This window comes from Macaca thibetana, chromosome 7 (assembly GCF_024542745.1).
Source record: "Macaca thibetana thibetana isolate TM-01 chromosome 7, ASM2454274v1, whole genome shotgun sequence".
Taxonomy (NCBI): domain Eukaryota; kingdom Metazoa; phylum Chordata; class Mammalia; order Primates; family Cercopithecidae; genus Macaca; species Macaca thibetana.
This window is the reverse complement of record NC_065584.1, coordinates 44,273,587-44,301,081: the sequence shown is the minus strand read 5'-3', so window position 1 is coordinate 44,301,081 and position 27,495 is coordinate 44,273,587. Positions and strand designations below refer to the sequence as shown.

The window sequence follows — 27,495 nt, the reverse complement described above, 5'->3', positions numbered from 1 at the left end:
ATGTATTAATTCATTTCAATACAATTGTAAATTTTTTTTAAACTACATTTTCCTCAAAAAAATGAGTGAGAAAAGTGGCACCAGGTTACACTTTTATACATCTCTTTAATGTCTGGCTTAATATAAAGCAACTGGATTCCCAAAACCCACTTTTGCTTCAATTTCTTGCAACGGTACAGGTAATGTAGATTCTGGAAAACACAGTATATTCATGAGAGAGGGAAAAACATATCATGTCTTAGTATTACTATAAAATTAGTTTTGACCTCACAGACCCCTGAAAAGGTCTCAGGAACCTCTGGGGATCCCCAAAGCATGCTTTGAGAACCACTGATCTAGGATATGAAGTACATACTGAGAAACCATGAGAACCTGGCTCCAATGCTGACTTACCCTGAGAGGAGATTAAGTCACTTAACTTCTCTAGATGCCAATCTCCTTCCCAATAAAGAAAAAATTGGCCAGGTACAGTGGCTCATGCCTGTAATCTCAGCATTTTGGGAGCCTGAGGCGGGCAGATCACTTGAGGCCAGGAGTTCAAAAGCAGCCTGGCCAATATGGAGAAACCCCATCTTGTACTAAAAATACAAAAACAAAATTAGCCAGGTATGGTGGTCCACACCTGTAGTTCCAGCTACTTGAGAGTCTGAGGCATGAGAAATGCTTGAATCCAGGAGAAGGAGGTTGTAGTGAGCTGAGATCATGCCACTGCACTAAACCATGGGTGACAGAGTGAGAGACTGTTTCAAAAAAAAAAGAAAGAAAAAAATCATTAAGAACAATACCTATCTCCAGTCTGTTATTTCCAGGTTTCACAATAAAGATGAAAACACACAGAGATACACTCCGAGGTCTTTGGAAGATTAACTTCTATATAAAGCCAACTTCCAGGGCCTCTGTCCCATGGTGCTGTGGGTGGGGGAGGGAGGGTGCTTTTCTCCTCAGCGAAGACTGGAGGCCGACATCAGCCCTCAAGGATCATCCTCAGAACTGCCATGAGCTGGGCAGCCTTGTTTTCCTACCTCACACATTTATAGTAAAAATAAATAAATAAATAAAGCCAACTTCTCAGGTACCATTCAGGTGAAAGCTTCACCTGCCTGTCCCCAAACATTCTAGTTCCGTTCACTTGGCCCTTGCTAAATGAACTGATTTGTTTGTCCACACTTAGAATAGACACTGAACAAAACATAACTTAACTCTTCAGGGTTAAGAAGTGGCTGCCTGTTTAATTCAGTCTATATAGCACCTAACACCATACTGACAACAAACTAAAACTCTTTTCAACAAATCTTAACTGAAAAGGATATCTCTGAGAATGGGAGAACCTAAAAAAAAATTCTCCCTGAGCCATCAAGTTGAGTCCCAGTTAGTGAAATGAAACTGATGGAGAGGGAAGAACCAATATATGCAATAAAAAATTAGGTTAAACCATATGCAAGTGCCAATTTTATACATCAAGATGGTCAAATATTGGAAATTTCATCTAGTTCAACCTAAAAGAATGCCTTATTTTGTTAACACTCAGACTAATGGTGTTAGTGGCGCCAAAGGTCACTACTCAAATTTGAATGCATACATAGTGAAACTTTCCACAAAGAATTTTTGCTTTGTTTTTCCTTTTTGTAACATAAATATTAAAATATACTCAAAAGTAGAAAGGACAGTATAATAAACCTTCACATACTCATCACCCAGGATCAACAATTACCAACCTTTTACCAATCTTACTACACAGATAATTTTAAGGAAATCCATTTCCACAGTCTCAATGTTCTTTTTCTTAAGAGTTGGGGTCTCGGCCAGGTGCAGTGGTTCATGGTGCAGTGGTTCATGCCTGTGTAATCCCAGCACTTTGGGAGGCCAAGGAGGGTGGATCATGGGAGGTCAGGAGTTCGGAACCAGCCTGGCCAACGTGGTGAAACCCCATCTCTACTAAACTACAAAAATTAGCCAGGTGTGTTGGTATGCCTATAATCCCAGCTACTCGGGAGGCGGAGGTGGGAAAATTGCTTGAATCTGGGAGGCAGAGGCTGCAGTGAGCCAAGATCATGCCACTGCACTCCAGCCTAGGCAACAGAGCGAGACCCAGTCTCAAAAAAAAACAGGTGGGGTCTCACTCTGTTACCCAGGCTGAAGTGCAGTACAGTGATCATAGTTCAATGCAGCCTCGAACTCCTGAGCTCAAGGGATCCTCCCACCTCAACCACCCAAGAAGCTGGGACTACAGGTACAAGCCACCACGCCCTGCTTTTTTTTTTTATTTTTGGCAGACACAGGGTCTCATTTTCTTGCACAGGCTGGTCTCAAACTCCTAGCCTCAAGCGATCCTCCTTTCTCAGCCTCTCAAAGTGCTGGGATTACAGGCATAAGCCACTGTGCCTGGCCAAAGACTCCATTTTTTTTATGTATTCCATCCTAAAACCACCAGCCTGAAATCTTGTCTGTGATGGCACTGCAAATTCTCCTTTTTCAGCTTCACTTTCAAAATCTTCCTTCTCTCACATTAAAAGAGAAACACACCTGCTCACTGGTCCCAAACCTTAGCACAGCTCACTTCCATTCTCTGTCACCAAACAAAGGGTCAGTTTGAGTGTTAAGAAAATAACAACTGGAAAACAAATTCTTTTGCAAATCTAGTAGTTTATCTGCTTTCAACAATACTGAAGGAGGATCTAACCAGTTGTTACCAAAAATAATTTTTGGTGATAGATTGATTTTTGACACAAAACTCAGAAATAGTTCAAAGGATTGAGTGATGCTGCAATAACAGAACACTTCCCATTCCTATCTCTTACTTATATAATTAGGATTTGTCAGTGCTTTATCACGATAAAAAAAAAGAAGAGTATGAAATAGAATTGGCCGGGTATGGTGGCTCACACCTGTAATCCCAACACTTTGAGAGGCTGAGGCAGATGAATCACCTGAGGTCAAGAGTTCGAGACCAGCTGGCCAACATGCTGAAACGCCACCTCTACTTAAAATTTAAAAATTAGCTGGGCGTGGTAGTGGATACCTGTAATCTCAGCTTGAGACAGGGGAATTGCTTGAACCCAGGGGGCGGAGGTTGCAGTGAGCCGAGATCATGCCACTGCACTCCAGCCTGGGCAACAGAGGAAGACACATCTCAAAAAAAAAAAAAAAGAAATTGATGCTAAATCCCCATTCTGGCAATAATCAATATTCACCCATGTATGAAGAGCTCATTTCTTTAATTTAAAAAAAAAAAAAAGCCACAGTCCTATGCATTTCATCGAGATACATTTCCAATAACTATTTAATATTTTTAACAATCATTTATCAAAACATAATACCTTTATATTAGTTTGAATTATGTGATAATGGCAATGGCAAATTCTGTTTACTTCTGAATTCAATTAACATTTAGAGCCTCATGGTCACAAGACATTTTAACTTTTTTTATTTTAAAATGATATATTTTTAAAGTATGAGAAGTATGAGAGGGTTAACAGTTAATAAGACTTTCCAGTCTACAAATATTTTTTTTCTGACAAAATTCTGGAGTACAATGGAAATACAACTTCAACAAGCAAACAGTTAAAGAATTCATTCAATTTTTTAGAAGATGATGGTAGGAAACAAATTGCTGTCCACAAGTATCATTAAATACATAAATAAAAGTAATGAAACAGTTTAATTATTAAATGTCAACATTTTAAAATATCCTAGAAATTACATGCTATGCAACTATGTAAACATGTAGAAAAAAAAACTTTTCAGAATCAATACAAAAAATACATTGTTTTACAAAATTCTTTCAAGCCTATATGAGCAAAAAGGTTTGAAAACTGGTGGCATGGAGGCCGAGCACTGTGACTCATGGCTGTAATCCCAGCACTTTGGGAGGCTGAGGTGGGCAGATCACCTGAGGTCAGGAGTTCAAGCCTGGCCAACATGGTGAAACCCCGTCTCTACTAAAAATACAAAATTAGTCAGGCGTGGTGGCGCATGCCTGTAATCTCAGCTACTCAGGAGGCTGAGGCACAAGAATTGCTTGAACCCAGGAGGCGGAGGTTGCAGTGAGCCGAGATCGCGCCACTGCATTCCAGACTGGGTGACAGAGCAAGACTCAGTCTCGGAAAAAAAAAAAAAACCAACAACAACAAACTGTTGCCATGGGTCATGCGTGATTTTAGCCTCTATTTAGATGGTATTCTGAAAACACGACCTTTGGGGAAATATTTATTTATTTAGTTGTTGGGTTTTGGTTTACACAATAAAGGGGGGTAATACGAGAAGGCATGAAACACATCTGGCTGACTGGGACATCTGAAACTAATAAATAGAGTAAACCAGACTGTTAACAAAACATTTTATCTGAATGCATAAAAATCTTAAAAAGTGTTTAATTATATTTACTTTTAAGTACCAAAACAGGGCATAGCCAGACACCCGCTAGAAAATCTAACAGAATAAACTGTTCATCATCAGTTTAATTTACGCAGTGCCTACTGCAAGCTGGGCCCTCGACATACAAGTACACGTTCCTTCAATAGTTTAAGCATTTTCCAGGGCTCAGACACTGTTCTAGGTACCGACAATACTGCAGGGAACAAAACTGACAAAGATCACTGTCCTGCTGGAGTTTACGCTCGGGCAGGATGTACAGATAATAAACATTACAAATAAGAACATAATACAGGCCAGGCCCAGTGGCTCACACCTGTCATCCTAGAACTTTGGGAGGCTGAGGCAGGCAGATTGCCTGAGCCCAGGAGTTCAAGACCAGCCTGGGCAACATAGCAAGATCTCGTCTGTACTTTTAAAATATAAATGAAGTTTTTTTAAAAAATCATACAGTATATTGAAAAGGGACAAGTACAAGAGAAAAAATAAGCAGAGCAAGGAAAGGAACATGGGGAGAGGGGGATCACAATTTTAAATAGAATGCACTCGCAGACATAAAGATAGATATTTGCCTAATTATGACATCAGTGTGGTAAGTACTATAGGAGATTAAGGCTCTCAGTGGGAATGACGAGGAGATACCTAGTTCTCCCTCAAAGAGGTAGTGATATATGAGCCAACTCTTGAGAGAGCAAAAAGAAGTTGGCCAGAATCACAAGAGGAAGAAGGGCTCTCCCAGTCAAGAGAATAAATAGCCCGTGCAGAAAGGGCACAGAGAGGTAGGTGCACGTACACAGCACATTCATGGCAGGCAGTGAACCTGGAGGAGGTAAGAGGGCGCCACTATAGAGAAGCTGGGCAGGTTCAGATCCGAGAGCTTCCATTTCTGCTGTGAGGGCCAAGGAAGCACACTACCAGCTCCTGGAGGCAGCTCCCAAAGGTGGGTCCACAAGGGCCACGCTACAGACAGAGACCTATTGACACTCCCACGACAGGAAGAAAGGAAAGAGCAGAGCCGAGATCGGGGAAGGAGAGAGCAGCACAAACTCAAAAAGCTCCCGAGGCCAGCCGCGGTGGTTCACACCTGTAATCCCAGCACTTTGGGAGGCCGAGGCGGGTGGATCATGAGGTCAGGGGTTCGACACCAGCCTGGCCAACATGGTGAAACCCTGTTTCTACTAAAAATGCAAAAATTTGGCCGGGCGCGGTGGCTCAAGCCTGTAATCCCAGCACTTTGGGAGGCCGAGACGGGCGGATCACGAGGTCAGGAGATCGAGACCATCCTGGCTAACGCGGTGAAACCCCGTCTCTATTAAAAAAAATACAAAAAACTAGCCGGGCGCAGTGGCGGGCGCCTGTAGTCCCAGCTACTCGGGAGGCTGAGGCAGGAGAATGGCGTAAACCCGGGAGGCGGAGCTTGCAGTGAGCTGAGATCCGGCCACTGCACTCCAGCCTGGGCGACAGAGCCAGACTCCGTCTCAAAAAAAAAAAAAAAAAAAATGCAAAAATTGGCCGGGTGTGGTGGCGCGCGCCTGTAGCGGGGGGCGGAGGCAGGAGAATCGCTTGAACTGGGGAGGCGGAGGTTGCAGTGAGCCGAGATCACACCACTGCACTCCAGCCTGGCGATAGAGTGAGAGTCCGCCAAAAAAAAAAAAAAAAAAAAAAAACAGCAACTCCCAAGCCGTTAGAAGCAGAGACACTCAGGGCCCAAAGCAATGAAGCTCAGGCCACGACGGAGATGATGGGGCCACTCCCTAAAGGGAGAAAACCTGTGAAAGGGACCGAGCAGTAGCTAGAAATACAAGTCTGGACTGGAGAAAATTCTAGCCTGGAGATACAGACTAAAAAGCCTGAGAAGGGAAACTGAAGGCATCAGAATAGATATGATCCACCTCTCTCTCTCTGTCTCTCTCTCTCCCCCCGCCCCCCGACACACACACACACACACACACACACACACACACACACACACAAAGAATAGTATCAAGCATAAAGAAGTGCACCAAGGACGTCTAAGCATTTCCTTTTTCAGAAAGAACTTGCTCACATGAACACTATTATTAATATTTTTTTCATCTATCTTAAGCATACACTGTGTCAAACCCCCACAAATAACCAAAAGCAAAAAAAGCAGCTTCTTAAGAATGAGGCAATGACAAAAACGAGGCTGTTACAGATAACTTTTGGAACCACAAGAAATAAAATTATAATCCAAACCAAAGAGAAGTATTCCGAACCTACTCAAAAGATCAGGAAGGTCAGACACAATAAATTCTAAGTCTGGGCCAAGTATATTTTCAAAGTCCTTCCCAATTTTCTTAAGCTAGCAAAAGATACGGAGAGATTTAAAAAACACTATCAGGGCACCACAAAGTTAAGATTTTTACGGCCTAATATTTTAGTAATTCACAATAACAACATATAAGCCAATAACATCTTTTAAATTTACAGGAATCCTAAGCAGCAAAGAACTACTCACAAAAAACAAGTTCGCTCATCTGTCCTGAGAGGCTGCACTTTCAACAATACTTCTGTATTAAGTAACAATGCAACAGCACTCTTATTTTAAAATTAAATAGTTTTTCAGCACTTTAAGAAAAATAAACACCTCTGAAGCAACTAATATATTCAAATTCAACAGTCATTTCTTTCAAGAGCTTTTTGACTTGTATTGTTTTCACAAAAGTAAACGTTCTATCCAAATGAAACATCAATTTCTTTTATAGAACTTTAGCCTGAGCCAGGCTTGGTGGTGCGCACCTGTAATCCCATCATTCTGGGAAGCTGAGGTGGGTGTATCACCTGAGGTCAGGAGTTCAAGACCAGCCTGGCCAACATGGCGAAACCCTGTCTCTACTAAAAATACAAAAATTAGCCGGTCGTGGTGGTGGACACTTGTAATCCCAGCTACTTGGAAGGCTGAGGCAGGAGAATTGTTCCAACCCAGGAGGCGGAGGTTGCAGTGAGCCAAGATCGCGCCACTGCATTCCATCCTGGGCAACAGAGTGAGACTCCGTCTCAAATAAATAAATAAATAAATAAAAGAATTTTAGCCTGTTAGCTAATTTACAAAAGAACTGGTACTGCTACACTCTTTAAAAAATAAAAATAAAAAGCATACTGGCAACAATATGAATTAAGATATGTGAATGCCCTCTTCCATTTTATTTTATTTTATTTTTTATTTATTTTAGAGATGGAGGTCTCACTATGTTGCTCGGGCAGGTCTCGAACTCTTGGCCTCAAGCAATTTTCCTGCTTCAGCCTCCAGAGTAACTGGCACTACAGGCACTAAGCCATTGGTTTGCTGGGTTTTTTTTTGTTTTTTGGGGGTTTTTTCTGAGACGGAGTTTCACTCTTGTTGCCCAGGCTGAAGTGCAACGGTGCAATCTCGGCTCACCACAACCTCTGCCTCCCAGGTTCAAGCGATTTTCCTGCCTCGGCCTCCCAAAGTGCTAGGATCACAGGCATGAGCCACTGCGCCCAGCCAGCCACGATTTTTTTTAAGGTAGAGAAAAATAAAAGTCTGCAAGTGTTTTAACTTTTAGTAATTCATAAGAATTAACACTATTGTTTTTGTCATTGTACATATACTGACAACAAACACTTTTTTTTTTGACACTGAATCTCCCTCTGTCACCCAGGCTAGAGTGCAGTGGTACGATCTCAGCTCACTGTAAGCTCCACCTCCCGGGTTCAAGTGATTCTCTTGTCTCTACCTCCCAAGTAACTGGGATTACAGGCATGAACAACTACGCCCAGCTAATTTTGGTATTTTTAGTAGAGACAGGGTTTCACCATGTTGGCCAGGCTGGTCCCAAACTCCTGATTTCAGCTGATCCGCCCACCTCAGCCTCCCAAAGTGCTGGGATTATAGGCATGAGCCACTGCACTGGCTGACAACAAACGTTTTTGATGGTGAAGTGCCCTAAAGGCATTTCCTCTAAAAAAAATGTACCCTAATCACATTTTAAAGTTCTAGATCCTCTTTTCCCAATTCCCACTTCTCTCCTCCCCTCTCCTGATTTCTCCTCCCCCCACCCCACCCATCTATCTTTCCCCATTACACACACACACACACACACACACACACAGAGATCCTTTAAACATTTCTACCAGGGAGCAATTTTTTTTTCATGGTGCCCACAAGTAGAAACATTTGCACAAATGGTAGGTTCCCTAACCAATCCCAAAAGAAGCACTCTTTTCTGGTATCAGTTCCACACACATTCATACATAAATACCTATTATGTATATAGGCCAGTATTCTTATTTTGAAATGTATACTAAATTATATACACACTAGATATAAAATCCCATCACAAGTGTTTACCAACAAAATCATTTGGGTTATACCAGAATATAAAGTTGCAAAACACACGTGGGTCCACAGTACTCCACTGTTTCCCACCCTCCCATTTCCTTTCCTATCCTGTTTCTGCTTTCCTGCCTCCTTTTTCCCCACCATCCCGCATAAACTCTAAGTCCCAGTCTGTGGCTCAGCTAACCCCATGTCTGAACCCTGGTCTGTTTACTTTGAAAGCCCCTTTCCGTTCCAGCCTCTCTCTCCACCCATTCTTAGAGGGTTCTCTCCAATGTCACTTCTTTCATGAAGACTTTTCTGGCTGATTCCCTGAACCTGATGTGATCTCTCCCATCCTTTGAGCCGCAGGGGCCCCTCACTCACATCTCTCTCACAGTACTTAATTTGACTGTATCATGCAATCATATCTGCCCTCTTGAATTATATATAATTATATCTGCATTCCTGTAGTCCTATGAGACCAGCACATAACATGAATACAGCTGAACTGTCTCAAACCCACACCTATACCCAGGCCCTCTAACAAGAATATTTCCTACCTTAGGAAGAATCTGAGAAAGTTATCTGTCGAGAAAAGTAACACAAAACCAGTATCCTAGTATTTTAACACATTGCCTGAATTTCCATAATGTCGTATTACTTGAAAGTGAAAATAAACATTAGCTCAAGTTGTTAAGACATTTTAAAATAAGAGAAATGTGATACAGTCCAGTAGGAAATCAGATTTGGAATTAAAACTATTATTGTTTACCCTGCCTCTCTTAAATTCCTCTTGTCTTTTTCTCCAATGCTCCTAAACATTGTTGCCGGTAACACCAATAGATGTTTTGCTTCTTCAGGTGAGTAGTTTGGAGAACAGAAGCTTGGTTAAAAATAAGGGAAGTGCAAAGTGTGGATAAATGGATGGGGTCAGTGCCAACGATGTAGGCATTTTGAAATCAATCCAATGATTTCTGAAAAGCATTCAGAGACTGCTATATAAACCTGAGAAGTATATCTATGTTTTGAGGGTCTTAACAAATTTGTACTTTTAGTCCTTTCTAAACAAGTTAGTGTTTCACCTTTCAAAACATCTTTAAACCCAGTAATAATCCCAACAGTATATGCTGTATGTATTTACTCTGTCAAAGAATACTTCCTCAACACTTAATTTCAGGATTCCATCCTCACATTGATCATCTCAACATAATCACTTTTTCTTAATTTTCCTCTCAGATTCAGTCCAAATATTCTTTTCTCAGGTGACTCCAACTGCTTTATTACAGTACCATCAAGGTTTTAGTAATTTCCTCTTCTTTATTTGTCTTTCACATGGTCTCAACTGCTTCCTTATATTCTCCCTCATGTCTCCAATATAAAAAATGACATCAAATGAGACACAAAACCAGGAAGCACCTTTTACATTATACTGTATTACATAAATATTTTATTTCTATTATTCGTTCTCATGTTTTTGCTTCTTTCCACCCCCATCTCACCTGCACACCTACTTAGGACAATTTCTTCCAAATGCTTTCCTGCCAAAGGGCACTGCTTGCTACTTAGCAGGCATTTAATAAATATTCTTTCAGTGAATGACTCTTTTTGAGACAGGTTATTGCTTTGTTGCCCAGGGTGGAGAGCAGTGGCACAATCATTGCTCACTGAAGCCTCAAACTCCTTGGTCCAAGTAATCCTCCCACCTCAGCCTCCCAAATAGCTAAGACTAGAGGCATACACAACCATGTCCACCTAATTTTTTGTTTTATTCTTTTTGTAGGGATGGGGTCTTGCTATGTTGCCCAGACTAGTCTCAAACTCCTGAGATCAAGCAATCCTCCCACTTCAGCCTCCCAAAGTGCTGAGATTGCAGGTGTGAGCCACTGTACCCAGCCATGTGAATGATTTTAGGAGAATCTCCTAGACTCTCTAATTCCATCTAAAGAATTCCCAAAAAAGGGGCCAAGCATTATGGTTCACACCTGTAATCCCAGCACTTTGGGAGGCAGAGTCGGGCAGATCACTTGAGGTCAGGAATTCGAGACCAGCCTGGCCAACATGGTAAAACCCCATCTCTACTAAAAATACAAAAATTAGCCTGGCATGGTGGCACATATGTGTAGTCCCAGCTACTCAGGAGGCTGAGGCAAGGGAATTGCTTGACCCCAGGCAGAGGTTGCAGTGAGCCAAGATCTCACCACTGTACTCCAGCCTGGGCAACAGAGCAAGACGCCATCTTAAATAAATAAAATATAAATATAAATTTAAAATTCCCAAAAAGACTTTCATGAAAGCTATCATGGAACTGTGTTACCCAACTGTATGACCAAAAAGACCTAAAGAATCTAAGCAACTTTAATTTCTGGTTTTATAGATGAAGAGGTGGAAACCCAGAGGGGTTAACTGACTCATCCAAAATCACACAGATGTTAACGACAGAACCAGAATTAGAATCCAGGTCTTCGAACCTTTTTACTTTTGTGTACTATTAGTGGTATTGGTTTTTTGGTTTTATTCTTGCTTTGATTTAATTACTTTTTGCATTAATTTGGGGGGGTAGTTTATTTCTGATTATAAAAGTAGTATAGGCTCACCAAAGAAGATTTGGAAAGCAAAAAATGAACATAAAAAATTGCTAATTCACTTTTCAGGTATCATTGCCTCTCACATACCCTCACTCAATACAAACTATTCGTCCCAAAACTCTTCTTCATGGATTTATATAGCCCCATACTCAATGTTGGTCACCAAATACCATAATTTTTGTTGTTGTTTTCCTTTTTTGTTGTTTTTTTTTTTTTTTTTGAGAACGAGTCTCACTCTCACCCAGGCTGGAGCGCACTGGCCCAATCATGGCTCACTGCAGCCTTGACCTCCCACCTCAGCCTCCCAAGTAGCTGGGACTACAGGTGCACACCACCACGTCCAGCCAATTTTTGTATTTTTTGTAGAGATGGGGTTTTGCCACGTTGCTCAGGCTGGTCTTGAACTCCTAAGTTCAAAGAGTGTGCCCTCTGGCCTTCCAAAGTGCTGGAATTACAGGCATGAGCTGCTGCACCTAGTCAATACCAAAATTCTTAATTTCAGTTATCAACAAGTTTCCTGATGGCACCGAGATTTAGAATATGTCTACCATGGTATGTCAGACTTTAATTCAAGTACAAGTCATCTTCCTTTTCTTTGAGTGATGCCTTTCTCAGCTACATATCAATGTTTAAAGAATACATGTAACTAGAAAAGTGGCACGCGCACAGCCACAAATCCAATGAAGTCCAGGCCAATTTATATCATCACCTACAATGCTGAAACATGATATATTTTGAGTATCTTAAAAACAAGTAGCTGAGGTAAGTAACTATAAACATACTTTTTTCCTTAAATTTTATGTATATGTTAGTATATGAATACCTAAGTCTGAATGACCTCTAGCTAATAAGTAGTAAAATTAGGCCGGGCGCGGTGGCTCAAGCCTGTAATCCCAGCACTTTGGGAGGCCGAGACGGGCGGATCACGAGGTCAGGAGATCGAGACCATCCTGGCTAACACGGTGAAACCCCATCTCTACTAAAAAATACAAAAAAACTAGCCGGGCGAGGTGGCGGGCGCCTGTAGTCCCAGCTACTCGGGAGGCTGAGGCAGGAGAATGGCATGAACCCAGGGAGGCGGAGCTTGCAGTGAGTTGAGATCCGGCCACTGCACTCCAGCCTGGGTGACAGAGAGAGACTCCGTCTCCAAAAAAAAAAAAAAAAGTAGTAAAATTCTTGGAGAGTAGAAGAACTAGGCCAAATAAAATTGTGCTAACCAATATAGCAGCCACTAGCCACGTATAACTACTGAGCACTTGAAATATGATTAGTCCTACCTATTCAGTAAATGGTGTTGGGGAAACTGGCTAACCATATGCAGAACGAAACTCGACCCCTACATCTTTCACCATATATAAAAATTAACTCAAGATGGATTCAGGATTTAAATGTAAGATCTCAAAACTATAAAAATTCTAGAAGAAAACGTAGGAAATATCATTCTGGAATACAATAAAATCAAAAGTTGACAGGTGGAACCTAATTAAACTAAAGCACTTCTGCACAGTGAAATTACCAACAGAGTAAACAGACAACCTACAGAATGGGAGAAAATATCTGCAAACTTTGCATCTGACAAAGGACTAATATCGAGAACCTAGAAGAAACTCAAGCAAATCAACAAGAAAAAAACAACCGCATTAAAAAGTGGGCAAAGGACATGAGCAAACACCTCTCAAAGAGGACATACAAGCAGTCAACAAGCCTATCAAAAACTGCTCACTATCACTAATCATCAGGGAAATGCAAATCAAAATCACAAGTTACCATCGCACACCAGTCGGAATGGGTACTATTAAAAAGTCAAAAAATAACATGTTGGCAAGGTTGCAGAGAAAAAGGAACACTCATACACTGATGATGGAATTGTAAATTAGTTCAGCCCCTATGTTAAGCAGTTTGGAGATTTCTCAAAGAACTAAAAATAGAATTGCCATTTGACCCAGCAATTCCATTACTGAGTATATACCCAAAGAAAAATAAATGGTTGTTCAACCAAAAAGACACCTGCACTCTCATGTTTATCACAGCACTATTCACAATAGGAAAGATATGGAATCAACCTTCAACGGGGGACTAGATTAAAAAAAAAAATGTGGAACATATACACCATAGAATACTATGCAGCATAAGAAAAGAATGAAATCATGCAGCATGATTCATCGTTGCAGCAACGTGAATGCAGCTGGAGGTCATTATCCTAACTGAATTAACACAGGAACAGAAAGCCAAATACCGCATATTTTCACTTATAAGTAGGAGTTAAACATTGGGTACACGTGAACATAAAGGTATGAACAATAGACACTGGGGACTTCAGAAGGGGGAAGCCAGGTGGTAAGGGTTGAAAAACTACCCACTGGATACTAGGTTCACTATCTGGATAACAAGTTCAATTCAAATCCAAACCTCAGCATTGAGTGATATATTCATGTAACAAACCTGTACATGGACTCCCTGAATTTATAATTTTAAAAAACAGCAATATGACTAGTCCTTATTGAGGTACGCTGTAAATATAAAATACACATGAGACTTCAAAGATGTAGTGTGAAAAAAAGAATCTAAAAATAGCTCATTTTTATATTGGTTACATGTTGAAATAATATTTTAGATATACTGAGTTAAAGAAAGCATATTATTAAAATTAATTTCAGACTGGGGACAGTGGCTCACACGCCTATAATCCTGACACTTTGGGAGGCCAAGGTGGGCAGATCACCTGAGGTCAGGAGTTCGACACCAGCCTGACCAACATGGTAAAACCCCATCTCCACTAAAAATACAAAATTAGCGAGGCATGCTGGCATGCACCTGTAGTCCCAGCTACTCAGGAGGCTGAGGCAGGACAATCGCTTAAACCCGGGAGGCAGAGGTTGCAGTGAGCAGAGATCGCACCACTGCACTCCAGTCTGGGTGACAAGAATGAAACTCCATCTCAAAAAAATTAATTAATTAATTAATTTCTTCTGTTTCTTTTTACTTTTTTTAAATCTGACTACCGGAAAATTTAAAATTACATATGTGTCCCACATTTGTGGTCTGTATCATATTTTTATTGGGGAGCACTAAAGTAAGACAATAAAGGAAACAAAGGGGACAAAGAAACACATCAAGAAACAAAGGGGAAAGCTTTCCATTCGCTAGGCCCTGGAAGAGCCCAGAAACTTTCTACTCTGTGTTCACAAAAGAAACCTAATCATTCTCTGTTCTTCAATAACCTGACCTACAGCTTACTACCTCTGAACAAGAATTACAGGTTTATCTTAAAGGCACACTGATTTTTTTACATCTTTATGTACACCTAATACGCTTTGCCTAAACCTAAATTGTGATGACAAAGGAAGAAAAAAATAATAATGCTTTATTTTCTAATGGGACAGCTTCCTTTTTATTCATAAGGAGACTTACTTCATGAGACTTTCTGTACCACACAGCTGTTCTTTCCAGTTAAGGACTCAAAAATTCCTGACTCTCTCTTACATGATGGTTGACAATGTAAAAAATTAAACCAAATATAAAGGTGCTCTTTAGGAAGACTTTCACTAAACAAGCAGTATTCCATGTTATTATGGCTCTGAGGCCTCTTATAAAGATTTTTAAAGGGTCATAACAGGTTTAAATTAATCCCATGGAAAGAATCTGACATTTTAAAAGGATCTGATGACTCAAAACATTCTTTTGGACTCTCCCAGCCTCTTCACTGGAAATGCACTCAGGACAGTCATACCAGTTGGGTTTCTTGTATGATGGCACAGATCAAGCACAAACTTGAAATGTGGAATAAGAAGAGTTATCTTAGGCTCTCCTTGATCATCAAGTGTTTTGTTTTTGTTTGTTGGGTTTTTTAATGTTGTTGTTTTGGTTTGGTTGGGAAGGATGGTGGCATGTGTGTGTTTTACTTTTACATTTGAGTGGAAAGGGGTACTTAACAGCAAAACAATGATAGCCAAGTCTTCCAGTCCAGAAATTACCAGGAGCCTTATCAGAACCAGACATGGAGTCTTTAGACAACTTTTATAGCCTCATAGAAGATACCAGGCTTCACTTTGCCAAGCTCTACTAAATTGGCCTGCCTGTCCCTACCGCTGAGCAAAACATGAAAAAGCTAGAAACAACACCACAAAGTCAAGAGCAGCCAGCCGCTCTAGGCAAGAAATTCTGATCTACTAAAGGTGAGTGTGGCATGCAGCCATAAGAAATAGGGTAGAATCGGTTTAAGCAAAGGAATCATCAGATAGTTGTATGATAGAGGACCCTAACTCCTTTGTGTAAAGCAGGGTTTCTCAACCTCAGCACTGTTGATAGTCAGGCCCAGATAACTCTTTTTTGGTTTTGTGGATTGTTTGTTTTTTTAACCTCAAACTCCTGGGCTCAAGTGATCCTCCTGCCTCCACCTCCTGTGTAGCTGGGACTACAGGTACTCACCACCAAGCCAAGCCAACGAGATAACTATTTATTGTGAGCAGCTCTTCTGTGAACTGTAGGATATTCAGCAGCATCCGTGGCCTGTCTGCCACTAGATGCCAATAGCAAGTCCTTACTGTTTCTGACTTCATTCCTCACTCAAGTCTCACAACCAGGTATCTCCAGACATTGCCAAATTACCCTGTGTTTGGGGGCGGGGGCCGGGGGTGCAAAAGAACCCCTAGGTGAGAATCATCAGTAGAGAGCAAAGACACCGAAAACAGTTGCTAAATAAAGGCTGCTTACACTGTATCCAGCGTGACAAACTGTACTCAAGCTGTTAGTTTTGCACATGTGGCAAGACATATTTCTGACAAAATTTCTGATATTACCAAACATGAAGGATAACAATATAATGAAGTACTCTAGGAATATTAACCAGGTAAGCTTCAAATGACACAGGATTCTTTAATCACTGTGGAATTAATAGTATCTGCCTCACTAATTTAGTCTGTAAACTTCTAAAAATCCAATTAACCAGTAATGATGGTCGAGTATTCAGATGATGTTCCAACTCCTAAAGTCAGGTTACTTGTTCTTTTTAAAATTATGGTTTTAAATTTTAACTGTTTAATTAAACTGTAGGAAGAAGGTATTCTCAAATACTCTACTAGAAATGTAAAACGCAATGTATAAAGCAATTTAGCAGCACCTACCAAGGCTTTTATTTTTTACCTAGAATTCCACTTTTAAGAATTTATCTTACAGACATACTCCCCTATGTGAACACAGAGATATGTCTTAAGTAGTTCCCCACCAATGTTGTTTACAACAGCAGTAAAATAAAAATGCTCCAGATGTTATCAGTAAGAAAGTGGCCGTAAGTAAGTTACTACTTATTCACACCTTGGAAGACTGTACAGCCATTTATTTATTTATTTATTTATTTATTTATTTATTTATTTGACAAGAGTCTCACTCTGTTGTCCAGGCTGGAGTGCAGTGACACAATCTCGGCTCACTACAACCTCTACCTCCCGGGTTTAAGTGATTCTCCTGCCTCAGCCTCCTGAGCAGCTGGGATTACAGGTGTGTACCACCACACCTGGCTAATTTTTTGTATTTTTAGTAGAAACGGGGTCTCTCACCAGGTTGACCAGCCTGGTCTCGAACTCCTGACTTCAGGTGATCTGCCCCCATCAGCCTCCCAAAGTGCTGGGATTGCAGGTGTGAGCCACCGCGCCCAGCTGTACAGCCATTTAAAAAAAAAAAAAAGACAACAAAAAAAAATGACAAATTTTTCAGTAGGAAATGAAACATTCGCAGAGGCCAAGATGGTAGATCATGCTTGTAATCTCAGCATTTTGGGAGGCTGTGGTGAGTGGATCACTTGAGCTCACCAGTTCAAGACATGCCTGGACAACATGACAAAACTCCATCTCTACAAAATATACAAAAACTAGCCAAGCATGGTGGTGCGTGCCTGTAGTTCTAGCTACTTGGGAGGGTGAGGTGGGAGGATGGCTTGAGCCCAAGGGGCGGAGGCTGCAGTGAGCCAAGATCACGCCACTACACACCAGCCTGAGCAATAGAACCAGACCTTATCTCAAAAAACAAAAACCGAAAAGGCAGGGCATGGTGGCTCATCCCTGTAATCCCAGCATTTTGGGAGGCTGAGGCAGGCGGATCACCGGATGTCAGGAGTTTGAGACCAGCCTGGCTAACACGGTGAAACCCCGTATCTACTAAAAATACAAAAATTAGCTGGCCCAGTGGTGTGCACCAGTAATCCCAGCTACTTGGGAGGTTGAGGCAGAAGAAACACTTGAACCTGAGAGAAGGAGGTTGCAGTGAGCCAAGAACATGCCACTGCGCTTCAGCCTGTGCAACAGAGCAAGTCTGTCTCAAAGACCAAAAAAAAATATATATATATATATAGTGAGAGAGAAAGAGTACAGTACTATGTTTATAAAAATAAACATGTCTGGCCAGGGTGGTTCACGCCTGTAATCCCAGCACTTTGGGAGGCTGAGACGGGCAGATCACTTGAGGTCAGGAGGTAAAGACCAGCCTGGCCAACATGGTAAAACCCCATCTCTACTAAAAATACAAAAAGAAGAAAAAAAAAAATTAGCTGGGCAATGTGGTGACCTGTAATCCCAGCAACTAGGGAGGCTGAGGCAGGAGAATTGCTTGAAGCCAGGAGGCAGAGGTTGCAGCGAGCTGAGATTGTGCCACTGCACTTCAGCCTGGGTGACAGTGCAAGGCTCCATTTAAAAATAAACAAAATAAAAATGTCTACATATATGTATATATAGACAAAAAAGTCTAAAAGAATACATACTAATTTGTTTTCATTTTTTTGGCAAGCATTTTTGGGTTTTTGTTTGTTTGTTTGTTTTTCAAGACAGGGTCTCTCTCAATCTCTGTAACCCAGGCTGGAGTGCAGTGGTGCAATCATGGCTCACTGCAGCCTCGACCTCCTGGGTGGAAATGATCCTCCTGCCTCAGCCTCCCAAGTAACTGAGACAACAGGCACGTACCACCATGCCTGGCTAGTTTCTTTGACTTTTGTAGAGACAAGGTTTCCCTATGTTGCCTGGGCTGGTCTCCAACTCTTGGACTCAAGCAATACTCCCGCCTCAGCCTCTCAAAGTGCTGGGATTACAGGCGTGAGTCACCATGCCCGGCCAAGCATATGTTTTTTAAGCCATTTACAGTATTTTTCAAGACCAAGACTTAAAAACAATTTGCACTGTTCATTTTACAAATTAAGTGTTTAGGATTTTCTTTGGTAAATATCACTACTTCTACAAATCATGATTTGTGGATTATTCTGCATCATACACTGGGATGTATTGGTGTTCACCGTTTATCCAGTAACATTATGCCAACACTGCTTAAGCCCTCAAGAGTGAGCCACTTGGCCGGGTGCAGTGGCTCATGCCTGTAATCCCAGCACTTTCAGGAGGCCAAGGCGGGCAGATCACCTAAAGTCAGCAGTTAGAGACCAGCCTGGGCAACATGGTAAAACCCTGTCTCTACTAAAAATACACACACACACAAATTTGTCAGGCATGGTGGCTCACGCCTGTAGTCCCAGCTACTCAGGATGCTGAGGCACAAGAATCACTTGAACCTGGGAGGCAGAGGTTGCAATGAACCGAGATCAATGCCACTGCACTCCAGCCTGGGCAACAGAGTGAGACTCTAACTCAAAAAAAAAAAAAAAAGAGTGAGCCACTTAAGACTTAATTAAATTTGCCAAACCAACCTCAAAGAGTTAAGAAACCTCACCCAGCTCCCCTCTTGAACCATAACCCATCAATAACTAAGAAAATATACAGAGGGAAATAGTTCAATTTAGAACACTGTTTTAGTAAGTGTTTATTAGGTGCTTAATAAACATATAATTTATAGTTTAATTTAGCAGAATTTCATCATATGCATTAAAATTCAAATGATTCTAATTTTCCTTTTCAATTTATTGATCTGAGTAATCAAAACTAATGGATGTGATTTTTCTTCTCCAACTTAAATCTTAAAAGAATGAGCAAAGAAGCCAAATGGGGGGGGGGGGGGGAATAGCATTAGGAGACATACCTAATGTAAATGATGAGTTAATAATGAGTACAGCACACCAACATGGCACATGTATACATATCTAACAAACCTGCACATTGTGCACATGTACCCTAGAACTTAAAAGTAAATAATTAAAATTTTAAAAAAAAGCCAAATGACTGAAAGACTGACAGAACTAACAACAAAAATTAAAATCTCAATTCTAGATTTGGAATAACACACTATTTTATCTGGGTACACAGTTTAAAAAAAAAAAAAAAGGTAGTTTTCCAAGAATTTTTCTGGTTCTAAAATACACAGGCAGAGAGACACACTTCAAATCAAAATGTCAGGCACTCACCATAATAGCTATGGCCTTTAAACCACCCCAGTACCCCTCCCCCTGCCAGTTTAACTGCTTTTAAATGGAACATTCTAAATTGCTAAAAATAAACTATCTCTATTTCCTTCTGATTAAGTTTTCCCATTTTCCCATGACATTTTAACCTTTATTCAGGCAGTTATGACCACAAACATACAATACCTATATGATACCATTTCTAACCATTTTATATAGAGATATATCAATGTGTGATAGTATTTCCTTTCCCTTCAAACAACAATATGGCAAAATAACTTTGAAGATCTCTAGCCAATTAGAACCCTGGATCTGACGACTGACTCTGTGGCATTTCATAAAACTTGGCTCCCCATCACAAGGCCACAGTTATTCTTTCTTGACTACAAGCATCATCTCTGGATTATCCACATCTCTTCCATCTCCAAAGATAACTAAAAAAATACAGGGTAACTACATGAGTATAAAAACACATGAACCTGGCCAGGTGCAGTGGCTCACCCCTGTAATCCTAGCACTTTGTGAGGCAGAGGTAGATCACTTGAGGTCAGGAGTTCGAGACCAGCCTGGTCAACATGGTGAACGAAACTCCGTCTCTACAAAAACTACAAAAATTAGCTGGGCGTAGTGGCGCATGCCTGTAATCCCAGCTACTCAGGAGGCTGAGGCAGGAGAACTGCGTGAACCTGGGAGGCAGAGGTTGCAGTGAGCTAAGACTGCACCAATGCACTCCAACCTGGGCAACAGAGGGAGACTCCATCTCAAAAAAAAAAAAATAAAAAATTAAAAAAAAAAAAAAAAAAAACACACATGAAACTGCTCAAGGTTTTTGCAGAAAGTGGAAAGACAGATCAATGATGGATGTAAGATGTCATACACCCTCCTCCTCTAATGGCCAGAAACATACTCATGTTAGTGGCATCACCAGGCATCACACTTCTCTACTGTTCAATATTTCTATTATGAATATCAATAAATCTCATTTTCTTATTCAGTTAAAATATAATACATTTGGCATGTGGTGAACTTCTGACAATAACTGAATTTAGTTCCTACAGCTTATGTCTTATTTTGAGCATGATGTCAATTCAGTCAACAAAACTAACCATCTTATCAGAAATGAACTTAGTATCTCTTCTTTATAATTTAGAGAGCTTTTTCAGGTAGTATCAACCAAGTGAGGGATTTTTTAAATGTTTGTTGTTTTTTTCTTGAGACTCAATGTCCTAAAGACAAACAGTGTGGTTTTTATTCAGTGAAAAAGCAAAGGTTGCTTAAATTCTCTAAGTTCTACTTACAGAAGAAACTATGTAATATATGCACACTTTTAAACAAATGTATACTATCAGGTTGACCTCTCTGTCCATTTCACTAACTTCTTGACATCCTTTTCTTTTCTTTTTTTTTTTTTTTCTTTTTCAGTCTACATCATGCTTTGCTTGACATGGTTTTAGAAAAGGATGTTTTTCCAGCTTTGTGTATATGAACCTTTGGAAAGTTTTCAAGTGTCTTGGATCTTTATTAATATCACTAAAGAAAACACAATAACAAAACATTTTTATGAATTCAGGAAGTACTTTTAAATAAATCTTTTCTTTTTTTTCCAGACAGGTCTCACTCTGTCACCCAGGCTGGAGTGAGATGGCACAAACATGGTTTACTGCAGCCTTGACTTCCCCCAACCTTAAGTAATCCTCCCACCTTGGCCTAACAAAGTGCTAGGATCACAGGCAGGAACCACTGATCCAGTCTTAAATAAATCTTCATTAGTCACAAATCCCTATAGACATCTGAAAAACACCAGTACAAATCGGTCTGCAGACAGGGGTTCATTTGGATAATCAAATCCCTTATAACAACTTCATATACCTCTCCAGCATTCGTGGCCCAAAATTAGAAACCACTGGCAGAGACTATGAAATATAAAACTGCCTAGTTACAAGCAGAATGGCTCTTTAAAGTAAATATTAGGAATCGTAAGTGAAAATTTATTGTGTGTCAGGTACCAATGTTTTCCCCCTATAAAACTGTATTTCCAAATTTAAAATCAAAATTAGTCATGAAAATCATTTATATGTGCACATTTACTTCATCACAGGCATTTTTTAAGAAATGCAGCTACTCATAAAAAGGCCCCAGGACACACTGGAACACAGAATGTGCCAGCTTCCATTTCCACCACCAAAGAGAGAAGGTTGGTTTTCGTTTGAGCTCCACTACCCAGTCAGAGTATCTGTATCTAAAACCTTAATACAATTTTGAACGTATCACAGGTCAGAGCTGCCTAAAAGAGAGACAAATATATATGATAGCAGAAATGTAGGCCGGGCGCGGTGGCTCAAGCCTGTAATCCCAGCACTTTGGGAGGCCGAGGTGGGCGGATCACAAGGTCAGGAGATCGAGACCATCCTGGCTAACACGGTGAAACCCCGTCTCTACTAAAAAATACAAAAAACTAGCCGGGCGTGGTGGCGGGCGCCTGTAGTCCCAGCTACTCGGGAGGCTGGGGCAGAAGAATGGCGTGAACCCGGTGGGCGGAGCTTGCAGTGAGCCGAGATCGCGCCACTGCACTCCAGCCTGGGGGACACAGCGAGACTCCGTCTCAAAAAAAAAAAAAAAAAAAAAAAAATGATAGCAGAAATGTAAAAATACAAATCATAAAATAGCCACCTCACTGTGAAACTAGAAGGGTTATGGCAGTAATAAGGATGAGAAAAAGAGCAGCAAAAACACAAATGTAGAGATTTCTCTAAATTAATCAATATTTGGTAGTATCTTCTTATTATGAGAAATAAGGTTGGGTGCAGTGGCTCACATCTGTAATCCCAGAACTTTGGGAGGCCGAGGTGGATCACCTGAAGTCAGGAGTTCAAGACCAGCCTGGCCAACATGGCAAAACTCGTCTCTACTAAAAATGCAAAAATTAGCCAGGCGTGGTGGTGCACGCCTGTAATCACAGCTACTTGGGAGGCTGAGGAAGCAGAATCACTTGGACCCAGGAGAAGGAGGCTGTAGTGAGCTGAGATCGCACCACTGCACTCCAGCCTGGAAGACAGGCCAGGACTCTGTCTCAGAAAAAAAAAGAAAGAAAGAAACCATGGAATGTTTGCTCTGGATAAGCCCCAAGAGACCATCTATTCTAGTGCAATTGTCTCATTTTACAGATGAGGAAACTGGCCCAAAGAACTTAAGTGGCTTGCTTCGGGTCATTCAGCTGACTGGTAACAAGTCCTGATCCCAGACCTTCTGGCTCCTAGCCCAATATCTCCAGTTTTTTTGTCTGGTGTTTCACAATCCCTCTGCCACATCCTAATCTGGATTTGACTCATTATTTATGTTGAAAATTATTTTGACAATGTATAACTATTGTAAACGGATATTTCTCAAGCTTCATTTAACTATCCTGCAGATCACTCAAATTAAACCTCAGCAGTTTTCCCATCTATAGAGGGGGTGGGGATAGATATGTTTTGGGCACTATGAATTTCTCTTATCTCCTCTTTGATCTTGAAAGTCTATGAGAAATAAATGTGTTTTTAAAAAATTAGTTTCAAAAGCAACTCTTCTTGAAAGAAATTCACTTTAATGAAAGTAAAACTTGGGTTTTCAGAAACCAATGCCCTAGATTTATTTTGACTTTAACTAAATCAGATGGGTACATCACCTCTCATTCAAATAAAGACACTAAGGTGCCAAATGAAGATGCATACTTACAATGCCAAATGCTGCAGTTCTTTTTACCAACTAAGTCTTTGTGACAGGAAATAGTTCACATTGACTAAATTCTAAACTCAGGATTTAGGACAAAATACTAAAACTGATATGAATAATTGTTACATACTTGTATGGTTAACTGGTAATGACACAGAAAAAATAAATACCAATATGGAAGACTATAAATGAACCAATTAAAAATATGACAGATCCCTGGGTGGGCACAGCAGGCTTTGGAAGGCCACGGCAGGTGGATCTCTTGAGGCCAAGAGTTTGAGACAATAGAGCGACATAGATAGGCAATATAGCAAGACTGCCATCTCCACAAGAAAATTTTTAAAATTAGCCTGGCATGGTGGTGCATCTGTGGTCCCACCTACTCAGGAGGCTGAGGTGGGAGGATCTCTTGAGCCTGGGACTTTAAGGTGGCAGCAAGCTATGACTGCACCACTATACAATCAGCCTGGGTGACAGAGTGAGACTCCATCTCTTAAAAAAAAAAAAAGAAAAGAAAAACTATGACATCCTAGTGTAACAGCAGCTAAAATTTATACAGTACAAATTGGAGCCAACTGCTTTCCACATGTTAACTCATTTAATCCTTACAACCCTACATCTACATACTATTATTATCTCCCACTTTACAAATCAGGGAACCAAGGCAGAGACAAATTAAATGACAAGGCCACAGTCAGACACTTGTAAGAGGGAGAGCCAGGACCTGCACAGAAAATGTTAATAAGATATAATGATGGTGGAAATTTTACATGAAATGTCCAGAATAGGCAAATCCAGAGATACATAAAGTAGATTAGTGGTTGCCTGCAGCTGGGGAGAAAAGGTAGCGAGAGGAATGAGGAGTGACTGCTAATGGGTACAGAATTTCATTCTGAGGTGATAAAAATGTTCTAAATATAGAGATGGTTATACAACTCTGTGAATATACTAAAAACTAATGAATTGCACACTTTTGAAGAGTGAACTGTATAGTACATGAATTACATCTCAATAAAGCTGTTAAAAAATATGGTGGTGAGATATAGTCAAAACGGAACCATACTCAGCAATAAAAAACAATGGAAAAGATAGTCAGTTGCCAGTATTAGGGGAAGCAGTCTGAGTCTCTATTTTTGCTACTTTAGGTCTAAAATTATTTCCGAATAAAAATTGGGGTTTTTTGTTAATTTTTATATTTTTGAGACAGGGTCTCATTCTGTCGGCCTGGCTGGAGTGCAGTGGCGAGATCTCAGCTCACTGCAGCCTCCACCTCCTGGGTTCAAGCAATTCTTCCACCTCAGCCTCCCGAGTAGCTGGGATTATAGGCGCACGCCACCATGCCCAGCTAATTTTTGTAATTTTAGTTGAGACGGGGTTTCACTATGTTGACCAGGCTTGTCTCAAATTTCGGGCCTCAAGTGATCCACCTGCCCCGGTCTCCCAAAGTGCTGGGATTACAGATGTGAGCCACCACACCCAGCTGGAAGTTGTTTTTTTAAATGGAACCATCAACACAGCATGAAGCAGAGGGCACCAGATTTAGAGGCAGGAGGTGCTGCCCTGCCTCCTGACACCCATAACTTCCCTTCTCGAAGTTCTGAGGGTGACAAGACTCATCCTGCTCAACATCTCACTTGCCATGGGGACCCCACAGAAGGTGGCATGATGAAAACACTCCCACTTGGCAGGACACAGTGGCGCACGCATGTAATCCCAGCACTTCAGGAGGCCGAGGCAGGCAGATCATGAGGTCAGGAGTTTGAACCAGCCTGGTCAACATGGTGAAACCCCATCTGTATTAAAAATACAAAAATTAGCCGGGCATGGTGGCATGCGCCTGTAATCCCAGCTACTCAGGAGACTGAGGCAGGGGAATTGCTTGAACCCGGGAGGCAGAGGCTGCAGTGAGCTGAGATCATGCCACTGCACTCAAGCCTAGGTGACAGAGAAAGACTCCATCTCAAAAAAAAAAAAAAGAAAAAGAAAATACTCCCACCACAATACTCAAATGCCATCTATAGGAAGGATAAATATTACCACGTTGAAATTTTATAAAATTTTATAAAAGCAAAATTATCAGTAGAAAACTATCAGAAAAAGGTGTCTGAAAGCTCATGAAATATAGTAATTCAATAGTTAGGCCGGGTGCAATGGCTTACGCTTGTAATCCCAGCACTTTGCGAGGTCAAGGCGGGAAAACCACTTGGGCAATATGGTGAAACCCTGTCTGTACAAAAAATACAAAAACTAGCCAGGTATGGTGGCACACGCCTGTAGTCCCAGCGACTCAGGAAGCTGAGGCGGAAAGACTGCTTGAGCCTAAGAGGCAGTGGTTGCAGTGAGCCAAGATTACAAGGTCGCACTCCAGCCAGGGAGACTGAGCAAGTCTCTGTATCCAAATATATACATATGTATACAGTAAAGAGCTAATTCTTAGTGAGCACTCTCTATGTGCTACACTGCTCTCCACCCTACTCATCTATTGGGTCACTTAATTCTCGCAATAACACTATAAAATAAGTACTATTGTCACTAGCCCCACTTTACAGAAGCAGCAACTGAGGCTCTTGTCAAAGGGTACATGCTGAGCAGGGGTCTAAACTTAAGCAACATGGCCCCAGAGTCCATGATCTTAATGCACTTTGGATACTGCCCCTAAATCAAAAATTATGTGCTTTTCTTTAGAGCTGCCATTCACCATTCATTCAACTCATTAACCTAGGCCCTGCACAAGGTAAATGAAGAGACAATCTTTGGCCCTCAGGGAGCTTACATTGTACTGGGAAACCAGGCAAGTAAACCTCAAAAGCCTCTGTGAGAAGAGTGCTGTAAGAGTGCTGGGGACAGGACACCTCCCTGAAGCCAGCGAAGTCACAGGAGGCTACCTTCCTGCAGGTGACCATGTCAGATCAATAAGAGTTCACCAAGAAGAAAAGAAGGACAAAGAGAGCTAGGATAATCAAAAAGAGATCACCCATAAAGTGAAGAGGCAGCAGAGAGAAATCCAGGAGACAGAAAAATGAATTTAATAAACAGGAAAAGAGATACCTTCTCCACTTAAATAGAAGGAAAAATGAAGTTCAAGACAATTCATGCCTGCTGGCCATCATAAAGGTGGTAGTAGTTCATGGTGGGCCATGTGGAGAAGTCAGGAATTAAACAGGGCGGGACCTTAAGACTTTATCCATCAAATTAATATTTTGTGTTTGGGCTTACTTTTATCTTACAGTAAGCCTAACTGTGACTCAAAGGGGTTAAGAAGGTCATGCTAAGGGTAACGTACAGGTAGAAAGCCGCAAATCTCCAAGACCTGTTCTCTTCTACTATACCATACTCCTTCTGTGAACTAGTGTCACTGTGTAATGGCACTAGTCAGCAGTTACATGGATTCTAGTCTGCCTGGAAAATGGGACGGATGAAAACGCAACTGGAGAAACGTACACGTTATGTTGTGTATCATTCTCCAAAATGCAGAGAAGCTGAACATGAACACTCTCCTTCCTCAAACTATAAGCAAAACTATTCTGGCTCAGTTTTCAAAACTTTTTAAAAAGCAAATTAACAAACAAACCAACAAAAAAACACCCACACCTCAGTGGTTCTCAAAAAGGATACACAGTTTATTAAAGTAGAAGCACATACTCCCTAATACACTAGAAGACCGCTTTATATTCAAAAGCTTTGTCTTGTGGGTCAACCAGGCACTGATAGGCCGGGCGCGGTGGCTCAAGCCTGTAATCCCAGCACTTTGGGAGGCCGAGACGGGCGGATCACGAGGTCAGGAGATCGAGACCATCCTGGCAAGCACAGTGAAACCCCGTCTCTACTAAAACTACAAAAAACTAGCCGGGCGAGGTGGCGGGCGCCTGTAGTCCCAGCTACTCGGGAGGCTGAGGCAGGAGAATGGCGTAAACCCGGGAGGCGGAGCTTGCAGTGAGCTGAGATCCGGCCACTGCATCCAGCCCCGGCGACACGGCGAGACTCCGTCTCAAAAAAAAAAAAACAAAAACAAAACAACCAGGCACTGATCTGACTAAGAGATGTACTACTAATTAGATAAGTCAATTACTCAATTTGACTTGATAAAAAGGCATCATCATAAATTACCACAGTGATGACTTATTAAATTTTTATCAGACTAATTACTACATTGGGATAGGCTAGAAGTAGTCCTCCAAAAAAAATTGTTTTGGTCT

The 27,495-nt window shown here is 41.1% G+C and overlaps 1 protein-coding gene and 1 non-coding gene across 8 annotated transcripts in view; one reads left to right on the top strand and one right to left on the bottom strand.

Annotated features, from left to right (window-relative positions):
- The window catches only part of PPP2R5E (protein phosphatase 2 regulatory subunit B'epsilon), a 174,884-nt gene that overhangs the window by 109,120 nt on the left and 38,269 nt on the right, over positions 1-27,495 (bottom strand). The window contains exon 1 of one of the 7 annotated variants that reach the window (XM_050799235.1): positions 15,688-17,560. The exons of the other annotated variants lie outside the window; for them this stretch is intronic. The gene's annotated coding sequence lies outside the window, so the exon portion shown is untranslated. Of the gene's footprint in view, positions 1-15,687; positions 17,561-27,495 lie in introns of those variants that run through there. 7 annotated transcript variants of the gene reach the window in all.
- On the top strand, positions 892-1,033 carry LOC126960439 (small Cajal body-specific RNA 20). The gene has a single exon (XR_007727986.1). It is a non-coding gene; the product is annotated as a small Cajal body-specific RNA 20 (non-coding RNA).